We start from the raw sequence: 19,267 nt of genomic DNA, 5'->3' as shown, positions 1-19,267 counted from the left end.
AAAGAAATCTCAAAACTCAAATAATATGGAGATGCACTACCCAAAGTTTGGAATGGTTGCAATTTTAGTAAGATTTTTGAAAGAAGTTGTTTATGTTCACAAAAGCTGCATTTATTTGGTTTATTTATTAAAGTTTATTTTTTTACATTTATTAAAGTAAAAACAGTAATATTTTAATTTTGTTGTTAATTTAATATTAATAAAAAATATTTTCTATTCGAGTATATATATAAAAAAAATCAATTTATTATTTTAATACTTGCAATTATTAATACTGGTTCTTACTGATGTTTGTAGAAACATTTTTTTTTATGATTCATCAACGAATAAAAAGTTAAAAGCATCTATAATGTTACAAAATATTCCTGTCACTTTCGATAAATTTAATGCATATTTGCTGAACAATATAATATATATTGTCCCTAAAACCTTTTATTAAACCTTTTATATTATAATGTATCACAGTTTCCACAAAAATGTAATTCTGCACAAATGTTTTCTACATTGATAAAACAAGAAATGTCACTTGAGCGCGTAATCAGCATATTAGAATAATTCTGAAAGATCATATGACATTGAAGATTGGCTGTAAAAAAAAAAAAAAAAAAACTAAAAAAAAAAAACTGCTTTGCCGAAGGAATAAATAACATTTTAAAACTTATCCAAACAGAAAACTGTATATATCACAATATTACTGTTTTAACTTTTTAATAAAATAAATGCAGCCTTATTGAGTATAAGAGACTTCTTTTTAAGATTTTAAAAAAATCGTAATTATTCCAAACTTTTGACCAGTGGTGTATACAATCAGGGACGGACAAAATTACAAGCTATTTAGATGAAAGGCTATTTGAAAATTAAGTCTAATGAGACCGATCCTTTCCTTTCACCCCAAAAAACATGCTCACTAATTATCAAATTAAAGAACGCTTCTTTCTCGCTCAGGAGAAAACTTTCCTCTCATAAATGGAGCAATGTATCTGGAAGCCAAACTCCGGACTTGGTCTGGCAAAGTTGTGGCAGCCATTTAGAAAGTGATGGGGGTATTAATCATGTATGAAGTCAGGCCCACTTCTGCTCCCTCTGGGGCCGGGTCTGGCTGCTCCACTTCAGCCCCGTTCAGAGCAGCAGCGGGCAACACAGGAAGTGCAGGGAACTGAGCAGGCCTCAGCAGGACTTCCTTTCTCAGCTCCACTGAGCATCAAAGTGCTCAGCAATATTTCACCTGACACACAACAAGTTGAGCCGGAGCCAACCCCCTACTATATCATTAAAAGAATAAATTCAAGTAATACTTGAACTGTCACTTATATAGGTAGTATTTAAACACCAAAAAGGGACTAACCTTACTTCCTGAAAGACCTTAGACCAATAAAAATACATGAACAGAATTATCAAAGGATATTGCAGTTCTTTAAATGTTTGAAGTAAAAAAAAGGAAAAAAGGAAAAGAATGATGTCCTACCCAAATCTTGAATATCCCGTTTCAATATTTTCATTTTATGGCATATAACCAAAAAATTGACTATTTTAAAATCCTACTCTATTTGACATTACTTACAAATAAAACACTAAAAAGTAAAATCAATAATTTAGAAGTAAATTTAGATATTAAAACATTATAATGTGTGGGTAACATGGATATTTATTTAGCTAAAGATTACATTTATTGTCTTAAAATGTGTTTTTAAAAATGAAATGATCTACAAGTATGCATTAGATGATGGCAAGCTAACTGTAAAATAGTGTAAATGAGCATGCACAATTAAATATCCAACATCGATACGAACTAAAAAAGCCAGTAACAATAACTGATACTGTACAAATATAATACATCAATTATATGTCTTAAATGACATCTATGCTACAGCATCTCTAAACCATAAATGGATAATGCATCTTTTGTCATCTTCCTCTTTGCCGCCCACATTATTATTCTGAACGAAAAGCACAAGGTTTAATTAAACTGCTTGAAGAAACTGCACTCAGGTAGACCTAAAATAATTTTCTACTACTCCACCAGCTATTATTATTATTATTATTGCTGTGAGTGTTACCCTGACACATTCCTAAAATTACCTTGGATGCAGCCACAAAACAAACCCCAAACATAAAGCCGGATCTCACATCCAGATGCAAGAATTGCTGTGCTACTCACAGAATCTAAAACCCAGTGACTTCAGGATCTACAGTTGGCCAATCAAGCGTGGTCTGCATGATCTGAGCCTCATGCCAATAGTTTTGATCCCAGCCTTAACATAATCACCGAAGCTACTGGCTAGTATTCTGACTAGTATTCAGGGTCGCTCTCGCCCCTGCTCCAGTTGAACCACAGCTGCACCTACTGGTAAAGCGCAGGCAAAGCCCCCCGTGCAGCTCAACTGGGGAAACACAGATGAAAGCAGCACACCACGGCCTGACTATCCCAGTAACACCACCAATTCGGACTGATCTACATCAAGTTCATAAAAAAGGGCTGTGTGTTTATTTACAGTGCACCTTTCACTTGAACGCATCAAGCTTTCATCTCTGACCAAAGCAGTGGAGATGTCAGTACGATGGGTGTATAAAAAAAAAAAAAAAAAAAAAAACTCCAGCTCATTTCATCTTCACCTCGACCGCGGCTGCATCTTCCATTGCCGGCGGTCCTACACTGTTCCGAGATCAGAGGTTAAAGACAGGTTATTTTCACACTCCCACACCACCCCCTCCATAATTCAGAGGAGCGCAGCAATTTTACAGGTGCAGGATGTCTCTGAAACGACTTAACTGCCTGAGCCCGGGCCGATGGGGGCAGAGAAAATAGGAGCTTAATTGTCCCCTGGCACTTCTGAGAGACTACCCAAATGGCACTTTGTTATTGTATCCTTTTCTCCCACAGCTCTCCTCCCCGTACTATTTTCTTAGTCCTAATGGGAGCGGGTCACATAGTGCAGCACTCTGTCCAGAGACGGTAACTCTGTCTGTCACGGACTTTCATATGGCGGAGAAGAGTAGAAGTTTGAAAAGCTGCCTGACACCTTTGACGTGGGCAGCGATAATGGGAGCTGATGCCCACTTGTCAGCCGAATGACACAGTAAGTGGTGTTGTCACAGATCAGGTGGGGAGTTTTATGCGAAACGAAGCCTTCCATTTACTTGCCGATGACCTTCCGAAGTTCTCTGCCTGCCATGGCCGGCTAGATTCAATTTAATATCTCTATGTGGGCTTTTTATCACCTTGGAATTATTCGCTTTCTCACCTCTTTATCACCTCAAAAAGTTCAGGCCTCGTGATGAGCTGAAACTTTTATGGAAGTGTAAGCACCCATTAAAAATGCGGTGCAAACAGTGGCTTTTTTTTTTTTAAGCGAATGCAAAAAACATGCAAAGACGAAGACAGAAGTGGTTACTTCATGTGTGTGTGTGTGTGTGTGTGTGTTCAGAAGTAAACAAGCCAAGACGGCGGTCTTATTGGTATGCGCCTTTGAGAATTGGAAAGAATGGCAGCGCTGGCCTTGGAAAAGCTTGAAACTTGACTTGTAAGTTTGCACAGGAGTGTGAAGAATTAAGAGGATTTGTTTTGTTTGGTAGTTCATTAAAAAATTCTAAAATATAATCATGTAGCATCAGAACACATCCTTAGCGTGAGAAGAATATTCCCTTGTTCTGTTCAACTGGATTCTCCTCATCCAAACGTTCCTGGTTTATTTTTTAGCAACAGGCGAGCACTTTCACAAATGGGTAAACAAATGTAATTGCACTTCTGTTGACACTTCTCTAGCACACACATACGTTTACCAGAACCAAGTTAAAACAGGGAAAATATGAAGTCGTCAAATAAAATTAACCCTGTGTGGTTAGACGGATACTCTGCCAAATGAAGCCGGATCCTTTCTGTTTAGCAAACATTACAATTACCTCCCGATTCGGTGGGATAGCCATGATGTATTACTTCCCCTATTGAAAATGATTTGACTATCCATCAAATACAGACTTGTTTGAAGTTGGTAAACTGCAAATTTCAGCTTGGTTTAATAAGTCAGAACTCCTCAACATGACAGAAATTAAAAATAGAATAAATGTTGTATAATTTCTGAATCACAGTAACGTCATAACTAGGGATGCATGAAATTCTGGTTTATATCAACTGCTTAAGGCAACGTATATATATATATATATATATATATATATATATATAATAATATTTTTTAGCGAAATAGTCTACATACATAAAACAAAACATAAGTTTTAAATCCTACGAATCAATTTTGGCAAAACAACATTATAATGCACACTATGAAAAATGGATATTAATTTTGAGATTTGCTGCAGATTACACTTAACATTGGTATTAAATAGTTTATGTGATAATAGGGGAATAATCTATATGCAAAAATAGGCGAAATGAGCATGCAGAATTCAATATCCAAAATCGACAAAAATGTAAAAAGGATGAAAAAAACCCTCCTACTGTATATCAACAGCTTGTGACTTCATGAAAATAATCATCTGTCATTAGTGTATGATATAAAACACAATTTATAGACATTTATACATACACATTTTCACTCCTGTCCTTTAACAATCGTGAATTAAATGTGCTTAACAAAAAGCAGGCATCATAAACTTTTTGGATTCCACTCCTCAGAAGTGACAGAAACACTTGAATAATGATGTCATTATTCAAGTTATGACTCACTCAGAGCGATTCACACCAGCCGAACAGATGAAGAGCTAAACTTAGCGTGAGAGTCACGGTCGCACAATGCAAGTGACACTAAGAGAGCCCCTACGTCTGCTTTGCCCGCTGAGAATCCTATTGGTGGGACTTTGATGAGGTCAAAATCAGTCACCTTTTACTAGATGTGCAACTTATTCCGTTTTGAGCGCATGGCGACTGGGAAAACAATTGCTCATGACTGATTTTCCCTTCTACCCTCTATAATCAACCCCATGTGGACAGCGTGCCTTTCAACAAGCAGCAAATCTCCATGCGTCCTACTCTCAAGCTGATTAAAGCACCAGCCCTCACCTGCTCTTCATTACTGCAGACAGGAAAAGCTAAAGTGAAATAAGTTAGCACCTGTTTGTTCCAATTCGGCATGTTTTCTGCGTGTATATATAACTTTTGAGTGTATTGAGTTGACAGTCTTATAAATGATAGGGTTAGAGGCTGTTTGTGCCTGGATACTTGGAGGCTGTGCCCTGGGACTCAACTGAGTGAGCGAGGGGAGACCTGAGCTGGAAATAGAACAGATACTTCCTGTGTTGCTGGGCCACAAGGATGAATTATGGGCCAAGAAGGAAATAGGTTATTTGTAACACTGAAAGAGTAGGCAATACATTCAAAATAATAAAATAACGGCTAAGATCTACTGTTTGCTAAATACTCACTACGCTTAAGTTTAAATAGTGGCCTAATCTAATTGAGCTAAAAATAGATTAGATAACAAAGTTACAGGGCTCTGTAATTGGCGAAACTGCAGGGTAAAAAGATGTACGATGTAACAACCGCGTTTGTGCTGCATTCAGGTGACCGATCCCGGTTTCGAATAGAGGCCATTAACACGCAAGGCTCTGAGCAACATTTAACCAATTTGGCAAATTATCTTCAGGGCTGTTTTATAAGTTGTCCTCATTATATGCTAGGGCAAAAAGAGTCAAAGTGTGCGAGTTCCTGTGCCTATTTCCATACATTATAGCTCTGCATTCCCAGCACTGAGCGGAGGAAGCACCTGTTAGGATCCCCCCGGCCTCTTTCCACCCGGCTGACCACTTTCATCCCTCCACCGCCTCACAAACAGGTGGCTTTCTTCAAATCTCACTCTTTTACTCAGCGAAAGAGTGAAGCTGGTGAACTGTTGGGCACGAGGAACCCCTGCTAAGGTCCTGGGAGAGCACTTCTCAACACGTGTTTAATACAATCACAGGTTATTTACTCCACTGTGAGATACAGTTGTTCTGCTGGGTCCAACTCTAAACAAATTTGGGGAAGAGGAGCCTATAAAAGAGATGTCTGTTTCGTCAACAGAAGGGTTAAAGTTAATTCGATTGGACATGTGTACTCTCCGCAAAAAGGGGAAACATCTGCATTCAGTGGCATGGCCCCATTTGTTGCAATTTTGGGTCTCATTTCCATTTGCAAGAAAGATAACTGCTTGCATATGGAAGCAATAGATAGAAGAGGTCAATGCAATTTCTTGCACTTGAGGGAAAAATCCTTACACAGTAATCTTAGTTGGCGGAAGACGAAACAAAGACATGGGTTTGGGTAGGCATATCTTGCAGTAATGGGCTTACCAGCATGAGGAGTCTCACCAGATCTAGTTACTGCCCTTATCACTGATTGGCTAGGATGACATGATGTTTCAGAAAATGAAGATTGAGAGTGAAATTCTGCTTAAACGTTGATACACAGCCACAAGATGAATACAGGATCTGAGATGACTACAATTTCATCCCTGAAGTCTCCTAGTGAAAAGGAGAGCAGCATGTAGCAAAATATAAAAACTGTTTCTTCACTTTCTTTACATTTTTAACTGTCAGTGTTCGTAAAAATAACTGAAAATTATAAACTTTAAAGCAAGTTAAAAGTATTTGTTAAAAATGTTGAACAAATTAGAATGGTGAAAGTAAATTCTAGGTCTAATTGTAGTTGGCAAATAATAACCATTTGCAAATAAGATTTTAAAATATGTCATATTATTTGTATGTGCAATACGTCAAAAATGCAAAACATTTTACATGAATTACACAATCAGGTATTTCCGATTCAAAATGAATGGCACTAATGCAAAACTACTAAAAATAAAAAGTCATTACACAACACTGAACTGCAAAAAACAACAACAATCACAACAACAAAAACCCTTTAAAGACTTTCCACTGCAAAACGGCAATAAAAAATAGTTAAGCAACACTACAAAGCAAAACTTAATGTGCATTGAATGCTACCAAATAGCAACTCAGCAGAAATGTTCTGGGAGAAAAAAATAACTTTACAGATAATTATAATCGCAATTATGGAGAACTTTTACCTCAAAGAAGCCGTCATTAGGAGAAGTTAAACCTCCAGCTTAAGACTGATATCAAAGTCACTGGAGAGCAATTACGCATGTAGCCTGACTAGTTAGAGGATTTTTTCCCCCAACATAATGCCAGGACTTTTGAGGGAAATCTAATTGAGCGTCTCTTTGTGTGATTATTTATGATCAGAAAGCAGCAGAAAATCTAGAGAAGATTTTCTAGGGCCTGATGTGAATGATTAAGTGAGTGATCTTTTTGGATTAATTATGACCATGCATAATAAGCGTCTCTTCATTTGGGAGGGCCCTATTACAAGGATGGTCTTCTTGGAACATTAAAAATGGCTTTGAATCAAAATTGCATTCTGAAACACGGGTTAGGATAATGAACCGGGTCTGGGAATAAAGGCCCCTTTGCTAAGTTATGCATTACAGGACGAAAACCCAATGTGGCAACAATTCTGGCTTTCTTCCTGGGTATTTATTACAAGAAGATTCACCACTTACGTACTCTAAAATTATTCCATTTCTTCACTCCTTCAGAGATGGATTATGAGGGAAACTATGTACTTCAGTGCTACAATTAGCTGAAGCTTTTTGTGGGAATAGATAAATGCACTTTTTCCCTGCCAGCTTTCAGAGGGCCCTTATTCCTCCCACAGTAGAGGTCAGGCTCTCATTTCCTGTAACTGGGATATGGCATCGGCTGAGGGCCTCAGCACTCCCTTGGGAGTCCAACCGGCCCTCCAGGACTGCCCAGCGAGTATCCCAGCACCGACGCCACCCAGAGGTGGAACACCAGTCAGCGCCAATCCCATAATGGGCATATTGTGCACAGACAGAACTCATTAGCCCCAATCTGTGAATGTGTTTAACAGATACCCTGGGCTCTCCTTCCTCTCATAATGACTCATTAATTAAGTGTTTGTGTATCTAGAGGAATTAGGCAGACTGCAGTCATGAATCACAAGAACAATCAGTCTTGTATTGGTGGTTTGATCTTTAAAAAAAATAACCCACAAGAGATCAGCATTTTCCAACAAGCATACTTCACCCAATTTTAAAAATACACCTCGTATGCTTTGAAAACCCACTTGGTGTCTCCACAAATGTGCCATATTATTATCTGTCTGGCTCGAAATTAAGAACATACCATCTATTAGGGCTGATTAGGGGCGACTATGTTTTTGGGACCTATATGGAGTCTCTAAATTCCTCCTAAACCAAACTTTCCCTTCTTCAGCTGAAGATGGTGTATATACGCTAACATATCTCCATTTATAGAGCCAAATACACATAATATAGGCTAAAGTACATAAGCCTGTAAACAATGACATAGCTTCATTACACAGTATCTGACCAGACAGGTTAATGTTCTCTTTATTTTGGGAGGATTATAAAGTCTAGGAATATTAAAAATGGCTTTGAATCAAAGTAAACAAAACCAAACAATAAAAGAGCCTCAATATATCCGACAAAATCATTCCTTCGTGATGTTCTATATTACATGTAAACAAAAAGCACAAGTATATCTCAATATGAGCACAAGATAAGCTATAAACTCACAAATGTAAGCGACGTTTCCAACTTACAACCGTTTACAAAGCAGACTGCACTTAATGCCAGCACGAGCTGAAAATTCTGGCGTGGGTAACAGCAATTATGGAGCATAATCAAATATCACTGCAGTGATTCATGATTTATGGTCTGTTTTCACATTAAACATGTTACGTGTACAATGACACCAATGCGCCTTATTGCCAAATACCTGCCTGGTAACAATAAAAGGAGTGCTCCATTTTTCCCCCCTCAAAGGTTGCAGTCTGCTGCAGGGACAGAAATGTAATTAAAAAAAAACAATAATAATACTTTACACACAATAATGGGAAAAAACGCATTAGGCTCTCATGCTCGTATGTCTGTAGCTGCATTTTTAGGTTTGTGACCGAGTGCTCGGGAGAAAAAAAAACCATAGCTCCACTTTCTCCATGTTATTACCTATCAAAAGAGTTTTTATGAAGTTCTTTACAAAGCATTTGACATTGGCAAAACATGTTTAATAGCTTGCTAAGTCAAGGCATGGCCCCATAAGTCTCATATAATCCTTTCAGAATGTGGTGGAATGTGAAACATGTGCTTTGATGCCGTTATTCTTTTTATTGCTAGTTTGTGTTCAATAAAGACTTTGATTGCCTGGATCTGGAAGTCTCTCAAAATCTATTAAAATCTCAAATCGACAAAGAGGATAAAATGTGCATTATATGAGAAATTTGAAGAAGGAAAAGAAGGAAAACTGTATTTCAGATGCAAATAAGAGCATGACTATAAGATCTTTTCATTGATTCAACAAAGGGTTGTATAAAAAAACAAAAATAAATTCAGGTTCTATACAAGTTAAATTTAATTTGCAGCACCCACAAAATTTTTTACTTTAGAAAATTAGATCCACATTTACAACTAGTGAAATGACAACATATAAGTTAAAATTATAAAAAGGACATAAAAACAACTTATAGCTCCATATAAATCTAGTTTCAACAGATAAATAAATGTTTTTATAAAAAATTACATTTTGAGTGAATTTTTGTAAGAAAAGGAGGAAGATGTCAAACTTATTTTTTTTTTTTTTGTAGTGATCAACATAGTTAACTTGTGCTGAACTCTGAATATTCCTTTAAGGAAAAATCTTTTGGAATACCCAAAAAAACAGCTCCTAATTTTGAATGAATGAGTTCATAATTATTCTACAAGAGATTTTCCCTGAATGAGCCAAATATTCATGTACACACACATCATCAGCCGTCTAATTTAATCTCACTCATAACAAATATTCATAACACAATTCTTTCATCAACTTTAATTGCTTGAGACTCGCTGCATGAGTAACAAAGACTCTGCAGCTGATTATATATGTGTTGGGTGAAATTTTCGAACAATGCAATAATTCAACATAGTGGTTAAGCAGGGGGCAGGGGTGTTGCGTTTCATTCCACAACAGTATTGAGAGCGCATTGAAAGTGGCAGCCTGGTCATGTGCAATAAGGCATCCCCCATTAGCCCTGTTGGGTCGGATCTATTTTAATTCACTAATCCTCTAATCAGACTTCTCCCTGCAAGTGAATGACACGTCCGATGCCGCAGTCGTGTCTGAAGGCTGCCGGAGAACTCGCAGATCTACTAAGTGCCGTTTGACTCCGTGGACTCATGGAGGAGGACCCGAGAGAGGCACGCACACAAACACATGAAACATTCACCCAAAAAGTGGTGCTCGCGAGAAGAACGGGCCTAATGGGGAAATTATTTATGAACTATTTGCAGTGCACCTGAAAATACCTCCAGTGAAATTATGTTTGGCAACCTGAACTGCTTTGAAGTCAATGGAGTGGCAATAAAAATTAGCCCTTCATTAAAGAACTGCACCCTTCAAACGGAACTGGCCAATGCTCTGAGTGCCGGGAACAGCCACGCAGAGGCAGCCCTCAGCAGTAGGGCACACATGTTAGCAATTTGCCTGATTCTCGGCTGTTTTTATGATTTTCTCCCAAACATTTCTCTCCGCCGCACTCCTTTTATGTCGCATTTAGGAAATTAACACTAACCGACAAATTACTTTGTAAATAAAGGAGTATAACTTTAGAATGTTGAAACCAGGACTTGCCCCAGGCGGATGCTGCTTGAAGAGCAACAAAGGGATCCTTGATAGCTGTTTAGATATGCCAGCCCAGAGCCAGGCTTTATTTTATCAAGTGCACATAATTTTTCAGTTGAATTTAATGCAAGGCATTCATTTCCCCAGTGTGCAGCACTTGTGCAACATGTCCACGCTAACTTGAAAACGGCTGGACTTAAAGAAAAAAAAAAGGACAGGGGTCATTTATAAAGTGCTCTGGGTTTCGGCCAAGAACTAACAATTCTCATTCACAAAAAAACACAAGAATAAAAGAGAAAAAAAAAAACTGTGCAGGGGAGACTAAAATCAACCGGAGAGATCTACAGAAACCAGACGCTCAGAACTCAGAGGGACTTTTATCTGGAGCGATGTATGCTAATTACTTAATCACTTACATTTGTAAATTGTATTATTGCTAAAGAAATTACTGTACTGATTAAATTACTGATATTTATCTCCTAATAGTGCTGATTAACTGCTGATGATAATCTGTCATCGTGAAGGCTGATATTAGCCGCATCAATCTTTCAGAACAATAAACATCTAACCTGAAAGCAAACTTTTGTCTGTTCAGAGGCCAGATGGTGTGCTTAAACAGAGGAATGTTCTATGTTCTTAACAGAGCGGCCACAATTTTGATGATGGGAACCAAAACTGTTGCTTTTTTTAATTGAGTTGTTTTGCCCCATTAACCTTTCATCAGGCACATACATCAAACTATGGATGAGAACAAAGATTGCTTTGTCTTTGGGTAAAATCTAGCTTTAGACTTTCATTTGCATTTGTTCATTTGACAAAAATAGCTATGTTTCCATAAAAGTTGAGAATTTAATTTATGCATAAGCAATTTCCAAATAAAAGGGAGTTTAAATTAATTTTGTTCAAGACAGAAAAATTGGCGCAAAGTAGAAATGGAAGTTATTGGCACTCGTGAAGGCATTTTATTATTATTATTATTGGCTTATTATTTCAGAATGATGACAGTAACATTAGAGTTGTTATGCAATAATAATGTTCTTCTCTGAACAAATTAATCAAATCACATGGCATGTTACGCACATCTTGGAATTAAAATAGAAATTTTTTTTCTTTGCCAATTTTATCCAAATGATTAAGGTTTTAATTTAGTTTATATATATATATATATATATATATATATATGTATATATATATATATATATACATATATATATATATATATATATATATATATATATATATATATATATATATTATATATATATATATATATCCCTATATAAACTCTAGATCATGTGTTCAATTCCCAGGAAATGCATGCATGAATTGATAATATGTATATCTTCAATACAGTGTAAGCGGTTTGGATAAAAGCATCTGCCAAATGTGTAAATGTAAATGGCTGGAAACCTAACTAATAAATAAAGAACAGAATTTCCCCAAAGAAACAGCAATCGGTCCTCCAAGACTCCAGTGTGGAAAGCTTTATAAAAGCTTAATGTATTTTTATGGTTGTACATTCATTTTAAGTACTCTAATATGCTATTAAAACAAAACAAAAATTGTTCATAACAGTGCAGTGCAGATTCGACAAAATCTATGAAAGAATAAACTTTTGTCTCTAAATATTTGGTATCCTGGTCAAATAAATGTGGAGGAAACTTGGGACATTCACCCAAATCAGTGTTTGCTGAAAGCTCGGCAGAATTCCCTCTAAAGCCTGATGCTCTTTCTAAAACACTTTGAAGGCAATAAAAAAGTCTGAAGTCTGTGAAGCTATTCTCCCATGTTGGCGCTACATGCTGCTGGTATAAATTATGCATCAGACATATGTATATGTATTGACTTTAATAAGAGAAATTTTATACATGCCAGCTATTGTACCTGCGCTATAATCACTTGGGGGTAACGGCACTCAAAATGCACGCTTCCTCATTCACACCGGCACTGACTCAGGGTAAGCCTAGGGAAATTAAACACAAAGAACCTAATTAAAATAATAATAAAGTCTCCTCTTGTTTGGAGCTCAGGTGCAACAGATACCGCCGTACAGCTCCATTTGATTTGCTAGTGGAGATATTTTGCAAGGACTTTCGAGATTTGCTTGCTCGAGCTACTGAACCCACCTCAGCCTCGCTCCCCAATCAGGACGGCATTGACAGCTCGCAGCTTGCTTCTTATCATCGTCTTGACACTCCATTGTGCTTTAGTGTGAAATACTTGATGATGGGGGGGGGGGGCATAGGGGTATACAGAACTCCTCGAGCGCCAAACTCAAGGGCTGGATATAGAACGGCTGAAAAGGAGAAGCTACAACGCAAAATCTTTCCAGGCTCACTGAGGATGGCACAATATTGCAGGATTTGGCAGGTTAATGGTTCATAGCCTGACATTTACAGCTCGGCTCTCTGTTGCCTACATGTGTTGTCTGAAGTAGCAATGAAAGAAATAGTGTTTGAGATATCTTGTTGTAACCCCATTGGCCAAATGGCAGAGGAGGGAACAATTTAAGCCAGAGCCTACAGCCTCTGTAGGCTACAGTCTGCAGGCCACCCTCTAGAGAGGGAATGTAAAACACCTGTTGAGGGTAAAGCCTCGATGGCACACACTGTCAAAACCCAATAACTTTGAGTGACTTAAACGAAGCTCTGGCCATGTGGTGTACATCTTTCTTGGGAGGTATTTCCAGAGGGGATCTAAGGAGGAGAGGAAAAATATCTGCTCAATCTTTGTGCAGGGTCTACTAGCCTTTTGGTCAACTTTTGCCATCTGATGACGGTGGTACTGTAATTCAGATGGTAGTTTGCAAATATGATTTACTCTTCCACCTAAAATTACATAGAATGTTTTTCTATGAAATTAAGCACAGCAGGCTAACATCTAATCTCTGTCATTGATGAAATGGGTTTGGGTAAAATTCACAATGCATGATTTTTGTAAATAAATATATAAAGGTATATTTAAAATACTCTTTTTTGATCAATTAAAAAAATAGTCAGTTCATGGTTAAAATTATATTATTGCCACTACCTTGATGGTTTCAACACATGTCAGATTTAGAGTCAATAAATTTGAAGATAATTTTTTATTTTATTTTTCTGGACACTCTTACATATCATTGACCATCATTAGGTATTCAAACTCGTTATTTACAAACATAATTTCCACTTATTCTAGATAAAATGACATATTACAATTTCTCAAAATTAAGCACAGCAAACTGACAGTGATCAGATGTCACTAACAAGACTGGAATATTATGCAAGTTCAAATCAATGCCAGTAGCCGCAGGTAGGTAAATGCCACAGAATCCATTAATCATCCGAGCGCTTAAGCAAAGTGTGAGGACACACAGGTTGATGGAGCGACGGCTGCGACCACAAGCTTAGGCACCAAAATGCTTGCTTTTGCTCGTTGAAAGATAAATCTCAAACAAGGGGCAGCTCGTAAAATCTCAAAAGACAAAGCATCTAAGCAGCTGCAATAGCTGTCTGTTAATTGAAGAGAAGCCAGATATGGGAACAAAAACCACAGCTAGTCTGAGAAGAACTGATGGACAACTAGCAACAAGGGGAGCAATCCTCTCAACAGCCTAACAATGTGATGAGTGAAGTCAAATCTTTTGAACCCGTGCTCATGAGAGGTCACAAGGCATGAAAAAAGGCCTCGGCATTAACTGTAGAGGAGGTCCCGATGTGTAGAGCAAATGAGTAAAGTGGGGGCCGTGCCATTGCACAGCTTAATTGAGCAAACAGCTGTGAAATGACATCAGCCAAGTGCGCTACGCTTTCACTCGGCAACAATTTCGCCTTTAAAAGGTTCCATCAGTACGTCGACAGTGAACTGTGGTCCGGTACATTTAATCTTTTCTGTTTTGCAGGCCGCCAGCTGCTGGGGTTCAGAGCAAAAGTGTACTGGTGTGGGTCACTGGTGTGGAGCTGCCATAAGTGAGTCATTGTGCTGCCTCCTGTCAGTCACACTAAAGAGTGTATTACATTCCACTGATGTGAAAGCACCAACAAGCATATCTGCACAGGCGTGGGGGTTTACCAAAGCACCTCCCAAAAAATCTCAAGGCAATTTATGGATCAAATGTGTGGGAAAAACCTCTAATGAGAGGATCGCGACTACTTATTCAGCCACGTACAGGTCACACGGGTTTTGTCTGAATTATCCTTCGCATGTCATTAGCTACTCGCCGAGGATCACTTTGGAAATATCACTGTGGAGTTTCAGGTGGATTTTTATGAGCTAAGTTTTAAAGACGACTATTAAACATGCTCTGTGGAACAGCTGTGATTAAGCACTTAAGCTAATAACTACATAAAACACTCTTACCCCCATTTTCCATCCAAGTATCTGTCCAGTGTGACATCAAGGGGCCAATTGAATAAGAACCCACTTTACACAGCTCTGAAGAATGCAGCAATGACCAAAAAAAAAGAGAGAGAGCGAACAAATCGCCAATGGTACAAAGAAATGGACGGGGGAAAACCAAAACAGTGTTACAAAGGAGCTTAGTATGTTCTTATTACATCAAGTAGCAAAGCAGCTGCTAAGAGCTTTAAAATACATTATTTGTACAGATTGGGTGTGGACTTTAGTATGAAACATGGGAAAACACAGCATCTAGAAGGCTGCATTTAAATCATCCAGGAATATATCCTTCAAGAATCCCCTGAATGTCTTTCGTTTATCAACACAATAAATAATTTCATTTCTCAAGCATAAAAGGAAGAACAACATTGGGACAGTTTAGAGGTTTTTAAAATGCTCGGCAGTTTATAGAGGACAACAACAATGCTTTGTTTATGAAGCAACGGACTCTGCTACGAATGGTCAAGTTCCCAGTTCTTCGGCTGTCCTCGATAATCAAACCCCTGCCTGCTACCACCCAAATTTAGCTGCTGTCACCATGTCAAGAAGAACATCTCTTCGCCTCTTCCTCCAAGACAATATTTAATTCATATTTCTCCATGTTATTTCATTTCTAGATGAAAGGCACTAAGATTGAGGGTAACCTTTTCCTCCCCTCCATCTTAGAAATGCTTGGATGGAAAAAGCAAGGTCGCAGACGGGCTTAATTTCGAGCTGATAATTTAGCAAATGGTCTCCGCCGTATCACTTTGATCTTGCCAAAGTTTTGGAAATTACAATCTCGAGCCAACTACTACTGGCCGACTATAGCCCTGCTTCATTAGCGGACCTTTAAATGGTTCACAACAATTAAAGCTGTCAAGCGGCTGTTCTCTGCCCAGGAGTAAACCTTGACTAATGATTTGCTAAAAAGTCCTGACAGTCTGTTACAGTCGGCGGTAATTGAATTTAAGCGCTAACAAGCCTTTGAACAAGTGAAAGAAATATTTTATAAGCTTGATGCAATTTGGTGGAGCAGATAATGAATCATAATGAATATTCCCCTCTGATTTTTTCCGCGTAATTGTCGTTTTTCTAAACGTAATAATAACAAGCAGGGAAACAAATCCAGACAAAGACGGAGAGCAATCAGACTTCAATATCTTTCTCTCAGTGCCTCGCTTTCTTGTTCTTTTCTCTTTTTTAGGCTTTTGTCTTGGTTATAGACAGACACCGTTTCCTGCTATTTTGTATTCTTTTGCGTTCACCACCAATAGTTTCCCAGCTATTTTAACGAGCTTGATGTGTCACAAGAATGCATGCCCAGTTCACTGTGCGCGCAAGAAAAGCTATGACAACTATGCTGTTAATGTTGCGCTTTTGAGACATTTTTAACCCATTTTTGAGCCCATAACCTCCCAACGCAACTCTGATAATGATAAGTAGGAAATACGCAACCAGCCTCACGCTAAAGTTTTGTTTCAGGCCAAACGTGGATTAATTGATCAGCGAGAGCAAACATGCATAGATTAAACTGTTTTTAAAATGGACCAAAATGAGTACATTAATAGGCGGCCTCATTAAGAAATAAACACACATATCTATGTGTATAGAAACTAGCCTATATGAACACTTCAGACATGAAAAGAGCTCAAGTGTTGTGCTCGCTGTTGTTTATAAAGTTCTTTGGGTTTGAAACTCTGAGAAATGAGGGAAAGATGTTTTGCACAAACTCTTTTCCCTCAATGTAGTCAATTTGCCAAAAGGAAATTTGACATCAAACGACAACATCATCTAAGAAGGTCCACTTACGCAGTAACTTAGATCACTAGATCACTAGATGTCACAAGCTCAGTAAATTAGCACACAAAATGATGAATTGGATAAAATTGCGTCAAAAAAACAATCAAATATTAAAAGAGGATTCACTTTTCACTTTGACATCAAAGAGACACTAAGTAATCACCAACAAGAGCCACATCATTCCCTCCATTTAGTGTAAAAGTAATAAAATGCATGTCAGAATCCCTAGTGTGATCCAAGACCAGCGGTTCATTAAGCACTGGACTCCATACTTCCTCTTGGACTAATAGGGACAATATTTAGACAGATAAGGTCATTATGATAATAAGGGTGCTGATAATAAGTCGCAGTTTGCTTATTTGTTTTGCTCGTGCTGTAACTGTCGTGATGAACAAAAGGAGGTCAATTAGATTTTAGTCTTTCACCGAATTGGATTTCATAGCAGAAAAACAGGGCCATACATTTTGAATTCATCAGGGATGAATGGAAAATGTGATTAAAATTTCAGAGTAAAGTCCTCGTTGGAGCATATAAGTTTGCGTATAAGGGCACGGCGCTCTGTAGCTGTAATTACCTGAGAGAATTTGATTCCTCTTAAGTGGGTTACCAATGGATTTGGAAGCATTTGTGGAGCGTTAAAGGTTTGGGTGACTTATTATATTTTATTGTACAATGCTGCAATAAGACCTCTAATTGTGTTAAGTGCCAGAGCAGTAACATTTCTCAAAATTGTTTCTAATATGATATTATCAGTTAATTCTGAGCTACTTTCAACATAACTTGTTTACTGGCTTACATGTAACTTAAATGTATGCATAACAGAGAACGCCTAACATTTTAACAAAGCAAAATATTTGTAACTACAAGGCCTTTTATAGTCTGCTTTAGACAATACTCAGCATGGAAAGACATCGAACAGTAGGTTTTGTCAGCATCTTTGGGGAAGGGAAAAAAATAAGGTGACCAAACTTTCCAGTTTACCCATGACAGTCCAGGGTTCCCAACAATTCACTAATACATTCTGTATTAATAATACATTATAAGCTGTTATAGTTACTCACATGAAAATTAAATAATCTCATTGTCCCTCAAACCACCATCTCTGAATCTCAAGAAACGATGACAACATGCAACAAAATGAAAGTAAACTTTAATGTATCGAAGCATACAAAATAATACTGTATGATTGCCATTATTGAAAACATCACTGTTATGGCTCAACCATACAAGTGACAATAATAACCATTCAAAAGATATTTAATGTTAAGCATTTATGAGGAGTGTAATTTTAGATCAGTCAGATTACACTGTGAGAGTATTTTCCTTATCACTTGGTTTACATTCTGTAGCGTTAAGTTAAGAAGCGCTATATAACAAAACACTATACTGAAAGCCAAGTGATAAACATAGTGTTCATCCAGTTTTTCAGCAGCATCTTTCCCTTAGTGATTTTAAAAAGTCTTGGTTTAAGAGTTACAAGTCAAGAACTGAACCAAAGCAAAACAAACCAATCAGCTATGAGGTAAATCATAACATTATAAAGTAAACTTCAATTTGAGGCAAACAAGTAATGCCAGGAAGCATTGCGAATGACAATTGTATAAAAAAATTATGAAGAAATATGAAACTATTGATTTAAAGGTGTTGATTACATATATGGAAACAATATACTTAACATTGCAAAATATAAATATTGTGCATAGAAGTAGATAAGTAGTAAGAGAGTATATAAAGAAACTGACTACATCATTCACAGTGCTTCATGGAAGTGTAGGTGGGCCCTCAAGTGTTCTTTAAATGGAAGGTTTCATGTTTTTTTGTTTTTTATTCAGAAGCCAACAGGTGCACTCTACTGAACCAAAACAAACAATAACAGACACGTTTGGACACATATGGATACAACTAAAATTTACATGGAACAGACACACGTTTTAATGCATTAATTTTGTATTTATTTTTTAATGGTAAAAAAGTACTATTCTGTAACTTTGTGTAATTTAATTTTCAGTGCAAAATTTTTCATTTCTTAGCCTCCACCGCACCTGCCTGATCTGACCATCTTCTCAATTTTAGCTCAAGCAATCCGCTTGCCACTTTATTGCAAACAAAACCATGTGATGCAACCTGTAGCCGCATTATTCAACTTATCTTTATACATGGGAGAACAAATTGGATTGACATGCGGCATAATGGCATGGCCCTGCCCTATTCACTCTTACCAGTCATGGACAAAACGTCTGGGCTGATGAGTTCTTGATAGCATTTGGTGGTTCCTTTGTATACGCCAACTCATCTCAGAAAGTCAATTAAAATCCTGTAATGTTGACACCGCCAGCGCCTGCCCCCCATCAACTTCAAACGCATCTGATTCAAATTCTCTGAGGTCGCGTGACATTGCGCTAGAGGTCAGGTGATTCAATGGCTGTGAGCGCGAGCTGCTAGAATTCCAGCT

The sequence above is a fragment of the Carassius auratus genome, chromosome 9 (assembly GCF_003368295.1).
Source record: "Carassius auratus strain Wakin chromosome 9, ASM336829v1, whole genome shotgun sequence".
NCBI classification, from domain to species: Eukaryota; Metazoa; Chordata; class Actinopteri; order Cypriniformes; family Cyprinidae; genus Carassius; species Carassius auratus.
This window is presented reverse-complemented; position numbering follows the sequence as displayed.